This window comes from Lepidochelys olivacea (genome assembly GCF_965140295.1).
Source record: "Lepidochelys olivacea isolate rLepOli2 genome assembly, chromosome: 7".
NCBI classification, from domain to species: Eukaryota; Metazoa; Chordata; order Testudines; family Cheloniidae; genus Lepidochelys; species Lepidochelys olivacea.
This window is the reverse complement of record NC_140417.1, coordinates 70,587,416-70,600,894: the sequence shown is the minus strand read 5'-3', so window position 1 is coordinate 70,600,894 and position 13,479 is coordinate 70,587,416. Positions and strand designations below refer to the sequence as shown.

Below are 13,479 nucleotides of genomic sequence, written 5' to 3'. Positions count from 1 at the left end.
TTTATTATCATGCACATTGTGTAAAGAGTTGTCACTTTGGATGGGCTATCACCAGCAGGAGAGTGAATTTGTGTGGGGGGGTGGAGGGTGAGAAAACCTGGATTTGTGCTGGAAATGGCCCACCTGATGATCACTTTAGATAAGCTATTACCAGCAGGACAGTGGGGTGGGAGGAGGTATTTTTTCATATTCTCTGTGTATAAATAAAGTCTCCTGCAGTTTCCACGGCATGCATCTGATGAAGTGAGCTGTAGCTCACGAAAGCTCATGCTCAAATAAATTGGTTAGTCTCTAAGGTGCCACAAGTACTCCTTTTTTTTTTGCGAATACAGACTAACACGGCTGTTACTCTGAAACCTGTCATTATGTAGGCGAAGATGGTAATATCCTTAACAGTCATGTCTGAACCCACTCTATATTTCAGTTAATATAGCTCCGTTATTGGTATAAGATTCACAAACAAAGGTTTTTTTCTGTAATTAATAAATAGCTGGAAATTTGTGTGTTCTTGAGGTTGCCAGGTGTCTGGTTTTCGACCGGAACGCCCGGTTGAAAAGGGACCCTGGCAGGTCCGGTAAGCCCTGCTGACTGGGCCATTAAAAGTCCAATCGGCACAGTGAGGCTAAGGCAGACTCCCTGCCTGCCCTGGCTCCGCGTGGCTCCTGGAAGCAGCGACATGTCCCCGCTACAGCTACTATATGTGGGGGCAGTCAGGTCGCTCTGTGTGCTACCCTCCCCTCCCCCAAGTGCCAGCTCTGTAACTCCCACTGGCCAGGAACTGCGGCCAATAGGAGCTGTGGGGGTGGCACTTGTGGACGGGGCAGCATGCAAAGCCACCTGACTGCACCTCTGCATAGGAGTCAGAGGGGGAAACGTGCTGCTGCTTCTGGAAGCTGCTTAAGGTAAATGCCACCCGGAGCATGCACCTCTGACCCCCTACTGTGCTCCGAATCCCTCAGCCTTAGCCCAGAGCCCCAAATCCCTCATCCCCAGCCCACCCCAGAGCCCACACCCCCTCCCGCACCACAACCTCCTGATCCAGCCTGGAGAAAATAAGCGAGTGAGCGAGGGTGGGGAGAGTGAGCAACAGAGGGAGGGGGGGGGAAAGGTGTTTGGTTTTATGCAAGTAGCAGGTTGGAAGTACACTTAGGGTTGCCAAATTCAAAAAGGTTCACACAACTTTGACATGGGGGAGTTTGTTTTTAATTAAGAGCCATGTTTTCAGGTATCAAACATTTTATATGGTACATGCTGACTTTCTTACCAAGTCACACAGTAGAAACAGATATAGGGTGGTGTAGGTTCAGTTGCCCTCAAACTAAATTATTAGAGCTAGTTGAAAAAATGGAATTCCTATACTAGGGGAAACAGATTTTGAAATTGCATGTTCCCCCAAATTGGGATAGAAAATAAAAATCTCTGAAGGGCGTTCAGAGAGAGGCAACAATAATAGTCATGGAAAACTTCTGCATTAGGTGTACTGAAAAAACTGAGATAACTGTTTAGTGCACAGTATCAGAAGGGTAGCTGTGTTAGTCTGTATCCACAAAAAACAATGAGGAGTCCGGTGTCACCTTAAAGACTAAACAATTTATTAAGGAATAAGCTTTTGTGGGTTAAAAAAAACACACACACACACACACACACACACACACACACTTCTTCAGATGCCTGGAATGAAAATTACAGATACAGGCATGAATATACTGGCACATGAAGAGAAGGGAGTTACCTTACAAGTGGAGAACTAGTGTTGACAAGGCCAATTCAGTCAGGGTAGATGTGGTCCACACCGAAAAACTGGAGCATTTACTCCATTCTCTCAGACAGAGACAAACACCTACAAGATATTTATCAAGCATTCTTAAAACTATAATACCCACCTGGAAAAGTGAGGAAATAGATTGACAGAGCAAGACGGGGTACCCAGAAGTCACCTACTACAGGACAGTCCCAACAAGGAAAACAACAGACCACCACTGGCAATCACGTACAGCCCCCAACTAAAACCTCTCTAGCACATCAACGATGTAAAACCTATCCTGGAAAATGATCCCTCTCTCACAGACCTTGGGAGGCAGGCCAGTTCTCGCTTACAGACAGCCTCCCACCCCCAACCTGAAGCAAATACTCACCAGCAACTACACACCACACCACAGAAACACTAACCCAGAAACCGATCCCTGTAACAAACCCTGTTGCCTATTCTGTCCCCAGATCAATTCTAGCAACATCAGAGGACTCAACCACATCAGTCACATTATCAGGGGCTCATTCACCTACACATCTACTAATGTGATATATGCCATCATTTGCCAGCAATGCCCCTCTGCCTGGATATTGGCCAAACCGGACACTCCCTCCGTAAAAGAATAAATAGACACAAATCAGACATCAGGAATGGTAACATACAAAAGACAGTAGGAGAACACTTCAAGCTCTCTGGACATTCAACAACAGGTTTAAAAGTAGCCATCCTTCAACAACAACAAAAAACTTCAAAAAACAGACTTCAAAGAGAAACTGCAGAGCTACAATTCCTTTGCAGACTTAACACCATTAATTTGGGCTTGAATAGGGACTGGGAGTGGCTGGCTCACTACAAAAGCCATTCTCCCTCTCTTGGTATTGACACCTCCTCAAAGTATTGGGAGTGGACCACATCCACCCTGACTGAATTGGCCTTGTCAAACTGGTTCTCCACTTGTAAGGTAACTCCCTTCTCTTCATGTGTCAGTATATTTATGCCTATATCTGTAATTTTCACTCCATGCATCTAAGTGGGGGTTTTTTACCCATGAAAGCTTATGCCCTAATAAATCTGTTAGTCTTTAAGGTGACACCGGATTCCTTGTTTTTTTGTTTTTGTTCGTTTAGTGCAGGAAGGAGAGGACTAAAAGAGACAGATGTATGCAAAATAATTAATACTATAAAGCAGATCCAGTGCTCCTATTTTCACTGGTTCATAATACAAAAAACAAATAGGTCAGATTCAATTAAATTAGAAATCATTATTTTCAAAACTGATAAAAAGTACATTTATATTCTGCAATGCATAATCATCATGTAGAATTCCTTGCCATTGCAGAATACTGATTCAAGAACCTACTAGGATTCAGATACGAATCAGACATTTCTGAATAATGAAATGTCTGCAAGTTACATCATATAAAATACAATAAAAATACATATATATACTCTCTCATTTTGCGCCAAAAGCCAACAACTATCTAGAATGAGGTAGGGAGGCATTTCCTCTATAGAGAGATTAATTCCATAGGTTTTTCGCTTCATGGTATTTTGTACTTTCCAATCAAGTACGTGGTACTGCTCATTGCCAGACACAGGACACTAAACTAGATCGACCACTGGCATGATCCAATATGCAATTCCTAGGCTCCTAAAATTACTTGTGATGTGTAAAAATTTGGAAAATCTGACCCAATGGTAGTGCACATTCAATGTTTGTTATCTTTCAGACCAAACCTTTTATGACCTTGTTGCTGCTGTTTGGTCAACAACATCAGAATCAGTAAAAGATGCAACTTTCCACTTGATTAGTATCAAAGCATTGTTTATATGTATTTAGGGAATCAGGATTTCACCCCAAGCCTTCTGCCATGATTAAATAAAAACACCCACTGACTGCAATAGTTACATCACAATTTCACTCCAGGTTTAAGTAGTCAAAAGTTCTGAAAAATTCTAACTTAAAACAAGTTAAATTAGTGTAAATTTAAAAAAAAAAAAAACCAAAACACAGAAGACCCGCTTACCTGCACTGAGTGAATTACTTCTTTTATTACAACAGCACTTAGGCACCTAGTCATTAACTAGGACTTGTGTTCGGCACTGTACAACCACAGATAAAAGACTGTGCCTGGCCCCAAAGAGCTTACCATCTAAGTATAAGACAAGACATGTGATATTCCAATGAATCAGTTTCACCATGTTCAAAAGTGAGATTTTGAAATGTTGTACATTTCCACTTGTCAACCCAGCTTGATGAAAATTGGTAGTGTATATGAATTAGATCTTCTACAAAATGAACTTTTTTTTTTGCTTTTCAGTGTAACAAGTGTTAGTTTTATAAACGAGAAGTAAAATGTCAGTGTTAATTAGAACTTAAATCAACTTCTTCCAGCTTCAAATAAAACACAAATGCATTTTAAATGTACTAATTCTCCTCAATCATTTACAAACTGTGTTAATTTAAATAAGTAGGCCTTTTATTATTTTTCCATTTGATTATTATATTTTATTTATTTTTTTTTTAACATGAGGGGATTTCTGGTGGTTTGGTTTTTTTTAAGTGATTAGAAAAGAAAAAGCCATCAGACAAATATTCGGAGCTCATCGGGGAAAGAAAATGTATTGTACAAATGTATTGAAATATTTGTATTTCTACTGTAAATACTTCTGTAAGATGCTGGCATTGATTTCTTCTATTCAAGGTACAGTAAAAGCTTTGTTATCTGGCATGGTTGGGGAAGGGGGGGTGCCGGTAAGTCAAAAATTCCAGTTAAGAGGGAGGGGGCTCAGGGCAGGGGATTGGGGAAAGGAGAAGGGGGCAGGTGCCAGATCCAGGCAGCACTTACCTCGGGCAGCTCCCCGCAAGTAGCGACATGTCCCTGCTGCTCCTAGGCGGCGGCACAACTAGGCAGCTCTGTGCGCCGCCTATGCCCACAGGCACCACCCTCGCAGCACCCAATGGCTGCAGTTTCCAGGCAAGGAGAGCCACGCAGCCAGCACTTGGGGTGGGGAGGGCAGGGGCAGTGAGCAGAGCCACCTGGCTGCGTGTCTGCCTAGGAGCAGCAGAGACCTGTTGCCACTTGCGGGGAGCTGCCCAAGGTGAGCACCACACACGTCTGGCATCCTGCCCCCTTCCTGTCTCCCAATTCCCTGCCTTGATCTCCCTCCCACCCCAAACTCCCTCCCAGAGCCTGCACCCCACACCCTCTAATGCACTCCGAACCCCTCCTGGTCGTTCCTCTGCTTAGGAGTAGCAGGGACATGTCACTGCTTCCAGGGATCCACACAGAGCCAGGTAGGGAGCCTGCTGGCCCCACGCCAACCAGACAATAAACTGGACTCAATGCAGATCAGAAATGCCGGTTTATAGAGCTTTCCAATTAGTAAAGTTAGTAAAGATAACACAGCTTTTACTGTACGCTGTAAAATTTCAGGGTTCTATTAATCTAAGATCAGGCCTCTGGATTATGCAGCTGTGGAAAGAGGCGCTTCCCAGACATTACTGACTACATAATCCCTAACAAGGGAGGCCATTTCTGATCATCCCTTTTTTTCCCCACCAGATCCAAGCTATCTATACTTATGTTCTTATGTAATTATTTTCCAAATTTTAAGTGGAAAATTTTGATTTTGCCAAAATATTTTGATTTTCCATTGGGAAACTGAAAATCAAGTATATTTCACCTAAATCGCAATTTCGTTTCGAATCAATTCAACAAGACATTAAACCACATTTTCCTATCATTGCCTTATGAGAGTTGTAATTCAAGTTCACATTTTCTCCTATTGGTCAGGCTCTAGGGAAAACTACATTTTCCCATGATGTAATGCAAGTTTTCCTCTGACCTTCCTGTGTGATGCATAATGGGAATCACATGACTAGGTGCATCATGGACTCTGACTTCCTCTTGGGAAGGGGACACCCCCTCTGCCCTAGGCTGCACCCCCACTCTTCCCCCTTCCACAAACCCCACCCCTGCCCTGTCTCTTCCCATCCCCACTCTGCCCCTGCCATGCCTCTTTCAGACCCCTTCTCCGAGCATGTCCTGTTATTCTGTCCCCGTCCCCCCCTCCCCCAATGCCTCCTGCATGCCACAGAACAGCTGATCGCAGTAGGCGCTGGAAGGGAGGAGGGGAGAGAGTGTGGCTGCCAGTGGGTGCTAAGCACCTGCTAATTTTTTTTTCGTGAGTGCTCCAGGCCTGGTACACCCACAGAGTTGGCGCCTGTGAGGTGCATTATGATATGGGAGTATAATTTGGCCGGGAGAATCGGGACATCAGGTCCTGAATTAAAACCCAGAGGGGGCAGCGTGCCACTGAAGGAAAATGAAGGTGAATATTAAAGTGACTCAAAATGAAGCATTTTTGATTAGTTCAATCAACCAAAAAACTCCAAAGATTCTCATTTCAGAAATGTTGAACTGTTTCGCTTTGATCAATCGTGTAAACAAAGTATTCTGAAATTTCCAAATTGAAGTGAAGTGTTTAGACTTTCCATTCCATGAAATATTTTGAAATTTCAACTTTTCATCCCAATTTGGGTGAAAAACAAGTGTTAAAATGTTGACATTTCCTGAGAGTTGGACATTCTGAATTTCTCTTGAATTAAGGGAATGTTGCCTCTACATGTAGTCAGCAAATTCTTCAGAATCCTAAAACTTTGGTATCTGTTCAAGGAGAAGCTTTAGAGGAGATACCTGCACCAACCACTGCCCCACCTCCCTTGCCTGCTCAAAACCAAAATAATGTCAACAGAACTTCAAAATGGCAGATTTAATATTATTTATGGGTCTGTTTAATGTAACAGATATGTTTCTCATTTACAGTGTAGTGAAACTGGGAGCATTTCAGTGGATATTGATTAGCATGCATTTCTTGCAGATGCCATTGTAAATGCAATTGCATGTGAATTGTATGCCAGAGGCCTGCTGAGCATGCTATTTAGAGTCTAAAGAATAATTGGACACACTGAAATGGACATTTCCCCTCTTGATTTATTAATAATGATAGTCTGAGATTCTTCAATAGGAAAGCGTTAGAGAAGTGCAAAATATTTTACAAACATCAATGAACTAACCATTTCTTTGAGCAAATGAAGTATTAGCCTCATCCTATAGATGGGATAGCTGAGTTAGGGAGAAAATATATTACCTTCACAGTGGCCTATAATAAAAGTCTGCATCAAAGAAGAAAATGATACCCATATCTTCCAACTTGCAACCCTGTACTTTAACCAATAAACAAGGACCATTTCTCTCCTCCTGCCTCTCTCGCAGGAACAGAATAGCAATTCACACCCGAATGAGACACTAAGAGGCTGCTTTGCACTGTCCTTGCTCTACTCCTCTCTACAGGAGCAGCTTCCACAAACAGATGACCTCACAAACTACTACACCTCTTTAAAAGCCACAGAATCTGCTTCCGCCAATGAGAAGCAAGTGACAGACTGAGGGCTTGTCTACACTGGCAATTTACAGTGCTGCAACTTTCTCACTCAAGGGTGTGAAAAAAAAAAACACCCCTGAACGCAGCAAGTTTCAGTGCTGCAAAGCGCCAATGTAGACAGCACCCCTAGCACTGGGAGCTGTGCCCCTTGTGGAGGTGGGGTTTTTTTTTTAGAGTGCTGGGAGAGCTCTCTACACAAGGTACGTCAAAGCGCTGCCCCAGCAGCACTTTAGCGTTGCCAGTGTAGACTAGCCCTGAGTAACTGTCCCCATTCTATCAGCAGAAAGCAAAAGTGGGACCCCTCCTTCTCTGCCTAGAACAAACTCAGCACGGCAGCTGACATTCCTGGTTTTGGGACCTCTGAAGGCTTGACCTAGGAAGAAGCACTTCACATTCTATACACCCTATCACACACCTACTCTACAACAAAAGCAAAATGGCCAACATCTTAAGTACTGAAAAAACTCACAATACACAGCACTTTCCCTCTGTCAAGTCTTAGCTGGAAGGAACATTCACAGACAGAATACAGGGAAATCAAGCACATAATCTATATGCCAATTTACTGGAAATTATATATTAACCAAACCCCTGTTGTTGGATCATATTAAAGAAGTTCTGTATTAAAATCACAAATGAGTTTGATTCCCCAGAGTTTAAATTCCAGGGTATTACTAATTAAGAGGTCTCTTGGTTTTTGGTACTGTTTCTCTCCCTCTATGTGTGAAACTTGCAAGCTGCTAATTGTGTTAGTACATTCTAAGACAGAGTCTGTTCTCAAAGCAATTCGCACAGAGAGAGACTCAAAGCAATACTCTAACAACAGAAACAGCACCCAGAGACTCCCCGCCCTTTTGTTGTATTAACCATTGTGATTAAAATAGAGATAGAGGATGTATGTGGATGGATGCTTGGTGTGGATAATAACTGAATGATCAGGGAGGCGCCAGCCTAAGAATCCAGTGTCCATCGGCTGAAGACGGCGTCAATTGGAAATAACCAGAGGACCCCCGCCCCCGGAGGGCAGACTGGAATCCACCCAACAGCCTCAAGGATGGGAGAACCAAAGAACAAGATAACATCTTGGAGCCGTCAGGAATGTGCTATCTGCTGATTGATTCAGCAACAGCATGATGAAGCAATTCCCATAGACTGGCATAGGAAGAAATTCCTATAAAAATAGACTCTAAAAAGTGAGAACTTTGGGGTCTGATTCTGCAAACCAACTTCCAGGAGCATCAGATGAGCATCTGACAAGGCCCTGCTCCCTTCTCATGTCCAGGCCACCTGGCCAGTGGCTTGGCATGAGCAACTCTAAGGCTGGTAACTATGATAACAACCTTGCAGAACCTGTGTGTGTGGGTGTGTGTTTGTATGAATGAATGTGAGAATAAATATGAGATTGAATGGAATGTTATAGCTATAACTAACTGCTTACTATGATTCTTTCTGTATTCACAATAAATGTGGTATTTTGCCTTTTTCCCTTTAATAAGATCCTGCTGGTTTTTATTTTATTGGTACAACACTGTAAGTATTAAAATACATAATATTTCAACTTATATAGAGTACTTTTCCGCCCCCTCATGCGGTCTAGAATGGCTCACAGTCATGATTGCCTACCTCAGGGTATACTTTCAAAAAAGCAGGGTAGAAACCCACAAACTAGTTGCGCATTCTATAATTAGATTTCACCAACCCAGTAAAAAGTGTGAACTCCTAAAGCATTACAACAGCCTTACCATGGAGTATCAGTCCTCTTGGGCATTCCAGTCCGTCTTGCCACTCAAGTAACAGTCATTTTACACCAAAAATCACTAAGCCAGACTGGTTTCCAGCCCTGCATTTGTCAGCATTCAGTGAAACCCTAAGCCTTGGCATGAGCTGGCACCTGCTTTACCATCCTCACACCCCCTTCTCCATAATAACTGAGAGCCTCACAATCTTTAATGTATTTATCCTCATAACATACCAGTCAAGTAGGGAAGTGGCATTATCCCCATTTTACAGATGGGGAAGAGAAGCACAGAGAGGCTAAGTGAGTTGCATAAGGGGTCACAGGAAGTCTTCAAGCCACACACAGGTCACCCAAGCACTAAACCATTCTTTTATTTCTTCAAGATTTTACCACCACCCATAGAGCACAGAATACTGGCGTGAACAATGTAACTACTTTGATATTTACTATTTCTTATTTAGAGACACCATGGTATCGGCATTAGAATTTATCAGTTTCAAAAGATGGTGGAAAAGTACAGGAATGCAATTATAAAACATACCAATCGGTTTGCTAATTGAGGTTATCTCCATAACATTATCCAGCGACACTTACAATGATGTTGTTCAGTAGAAGTTTCTACGGTAGAAAAACCAATCTGGACTGTTGAGAGGTTGATATTAATTTAATACGGTAGCGTGTACCATTAAAAGGAACTACCGAGAGAACTGTGTATTAGTCAACTCTTCACACTGCTTCCAGAAAAATATTCCTTTAGCCTCCAGTGTTTTTTTCTCCAACGACTACTTAATCTCCATAAATTGAAAGTTAGAGTTGCATCAGATCTGGTTGTCATCAATCCCAGTTGTCTGCACCATAATAGGAAAAAATATGTACTGTGCTTCTCTGGAAGCAAATTACTTTTAAAATCAAATCGATAGTGTGAAATAGTGGAATTTATAAACAACCTTATATGCAGATCTATAGAAGTACTCCTCGTACTGCATTAATGGAATGTAGTTAAAAAAACAAAACTCCCAGCAATATTTGACCTTCATTTCTATGTGGCAGAAAGCTTAAATCTACTGTTATCGCTGTGATGAGAAAACTACGGCAATACACTGCAGAAAACAACATTACTTGTCTCTCTTTTTCTAAAGAAAAGTTTAGTGCTGTGGAAAAGTGACCGATTTCAGATTTGAGAACACTGAAATTGAAGTCATCTATTTATCCACAAAAAGGTACATCACAGGTACTGTAGTAGACAGACAAGAAAGTACCCTCATAAAAAACAAGTATTTATATATGTAAGCAATCACAGAGGTTACTTCAGATGAAAGCACAATAAATAAATCCTATAGCGGATAATTATGGATCAGCTAACCTCCACAGGAAGCTTTTTTCCTTACCCCCTTCAATTAGTGGTTGGTTTATGCCCACCAAGCATAAGGTTTGCATATCTCTATGAAAGTTAAATGTCTCCATTACATAAATCATTTTTAGACCAGACAAACCCTCACTTAACATTGTTATACTGGAAGATGTTAACAGAAGCCATCAGCCACAGACCTGGTAAAAGTGAATGGATTTACTAAACACTTCTTAATTCAGGTGAAGTGAGGGAGCAATTAAATGCCCCTTTGTTATGTCAGCTGTCACTAAACAGATGCTATCACCCAAGGCATGGGCCAGTTTCTGAAAAGGCCTCTTCATACTAAGTCTGGTGCCCCAAAGGATTTCTCTGGAGACCAATTGCAAACGCAGGGGCTGAGGCATTGACTGGAAGCAGCTGCGGCTGTATGTGTGCATGAGAGAAGGGAACGAGAAAGCCAGCAGACAGGGGGGAGAAGCAGTGTACATCACCCTGGGAGGAAGCCAAGAGACCAAGCTTCCTTTTGGTCAGACAGAGTGTTTGTTGAAAAGGCAGACTTGGATTTCTGAACAAGGAAACTGACTAGGGTTGCCAGGTGTCCAGTTGAAGAGACGTTAAAAGTCTGGTCGGCAGCGCAGTTGAGCCAAGGCAGGCTCCCTGTGGCTCCCAGAAGCAGCTGGCATGGTGATCACGGAAGCTTCATGTACTGCCCACGGGAACCACGGTCAATGGGAGCTCCGGGGCCAGTGCCTGTGGTGAAGGCAGAGCGCACTGCACAGAGGCTCCTGGCCACCCCTACCCTCTAGTCCTAGCTGGACACTTCTGGGAGCTGCACAGAGCCAGGGAGCCTGCCTTACCCCACTGCACCATGGACAAGAAGCTGCCTGAGGTAAGCGCAGCTCAGCTGGAGTCTGCACCCCAAACTCCTAGCATACTTTTCAGAACTATAAAATACAATACTGTCAACATAAATTCATTTGGCCACATATTTTATGAAAATTGAGTAAAATCCTGGTCTTGATTAGGTATGTTTAGCTCTCATTGAGGCCCAACAGGAGCTGTATACATGTGTAACCAAGGACACAATCTGTGCTAGGTGTCTAAGCTTAAAGTTTTAAAGATTTTAGAAATCTAAAAATAATTATGAGTTCTACTTAGCCCCAAGCTTTCACTTCTGCTGTTGAGTGATAACTGCTGTGTTCTGCTACATAAATAAAACTGGATTTATGATCCTTCCTAGAAATCTCCAGTCTTGCTGCTGTGTTTTGTTGCTTTGTAAGGACACTGCAGTCAAAAACACATGTGAACTTATTTTTGAATAATCAGTAGCTACTCTAATATTTGATTCTGTTTTTCCACTGATTGGAACTCAGTTCTTTGTCAGTCATGAAACCATAGATCTTTGTTAAATTATCTAGCCAATAAAAACTAATTGCTAACAAAAACAGCATAAATCCATTAAAGGCAATGAATGGAGATATACAGGTATAAAGCTAGTGTACGAAAGAAGAATCAGGCCCAAGGCACTGCAGAAAATAAGTATGATTTGTTTTCCTCTTCCAGAAGGGAAATTGATTACTTTCTATGTGGTAGGACTAGAAATTGTAAATTTCTGTTTATTGAGGATATCTTGCCACCTTCCATCTGGAGCAAAGGAAGAGACAAAACATTAGGAGATGTCAGCATTAGATTAAAACCACTGGAAGCCTTTCACAGACAAAGAGGAAGAACAACAGTAAGAGACACAATTAAGTGGGTTCTGTAGAGAATAAAGAAAATACAATCACATTACAGAAAGATATTTTACATGCTCTGGTTACACATCTTTGCTTTTCCAAGCATGATGTAACTTACATGCCTGACAACATCCTCTGCCCAAAAAGGTAGTAGAATATGAATATGGATAAACTGTCATACATTCAGACAAGGAATGAGAAGCATGTGCCTTAGAATCATGTCTTCAAAAAGCATCTAAGGAATCTGAATTATGAGAAGTTAGTAACACAAGTTTTATTTTGTTTAGTTTTTAAGAAGAGTTTGGTGCTGCAGTTATTGCTTGAAATTAATTTATTTCTTATGAAGTCTCCCTTTATTGAGCTACAGCCTGACACCTGAAAAATAAAGATTAGTAGTTTGGTTTAGTTTCCCCCAGAAAGATGGTGGGGGAAAGTAAACTACTGGAAAAGGCAGTAAAACTGGCAGACTGGCCTGGCTTTTAAGGTCTATAGCAATCAAAAACAAAGAGTAAGCATAAAAACATAAGACAATGCCAGTGAGGTGAGGTAAAACATAAGGCACTTGTGGCTTTAAAACATGGAGGTTTCTATCTTCACCTTCATTAATCCAAACAAGCATTTGTATGATTTGCTTGTTCCAGCTATTGTATTGTGAAAGTATATGAGAAACAAATCCATATCACCCCTTCCTCGACTGACATCAGAAAAGCTATAGTATTGGTTAAGTTTACATCTGGGACTCTCATTATTTTTAATTTACAAAAGGCTGATTTCCATCCATGTCTCTCCAAACTTGCTTGGAGAGGAAGCCAAATATGATGTTTCAAAATCTATTCTCCATCAATCTGAAAATCTCAGTGAAATGCATTCATCATGGACCAATTAGAGAGCCGAAGGTTGGTCTGATTTTGCATTCAACGAAAATCCCTCACTGGAATCAGACTTTCCCTTTCAAGAATAAATGGATTTTTGTGGTTTCTCAGTCTGTTGAAGCATGTTGTTTAGGGATTCTGATGGGCATTATACATTTATGTATTGAAATTAAATGTTGGTTTTCATTAGGGTTGTACAAATCTATTCAGGTAAAATAAGAACCTCTCTCCTCCTGCCATACTAATGTCATGTTACTAATACTAAATGTCAGCCATTTTTAGAGTCATATTCATGATCTTCTGAAATGATCCAGTATTTTCCACTTCCACCAGAAGCATGAGTTTTCCAGACAAATGGCTCAACTTTACACACACTTATAAAAGAGAGGAGTGTAAACACTGTGCCCCGTAGTTGGGGTTTACATAATTATGCTCATGTGAAAGATTTAAATAGGGTTCAGATAAACATCCAAAGTCCATTCAAGTCAATGAAAGCCTTTCAATGGACTTCCAGGGGGTTTGGATAACACCGTCAACTTTTCCTCATGTATATTTTGTTTTCCTGAGTTTCCATGTTCAAAATGC

General features: G+C 41.6%; 1 protein-coding gene and 1 long non-coding RNA gene across 3 annotated transcripts in view; one reads left to right on the top strand and one right to left on the bottom strand.

Moving 5' to 3' along the window:
* NRG3 (neuregulin 3) overlaps positions 1–13,479 on the bottom strand; it is a 910,532-nt gene that overhangs the window by 622,204 nt on the left and 274,849 nt on the right. The gene's annotated exons all lie outside the window — the stretch shown is intronic.
* LOC311523308 overlaps positions 10,875–13,479 on the top strand; it is a 93,765-nt gene continuing 91,160 nt past the window's right edge. The window contains exon 1 of the long non-coding RNA XR_014712307.1: positions 10,875–11,175. This is a non-coding gene — a long non-coding RNA (uncharacterized lncRNA). The remainder of the gene's footprint in view (positions 11,176–13,479) is intronic.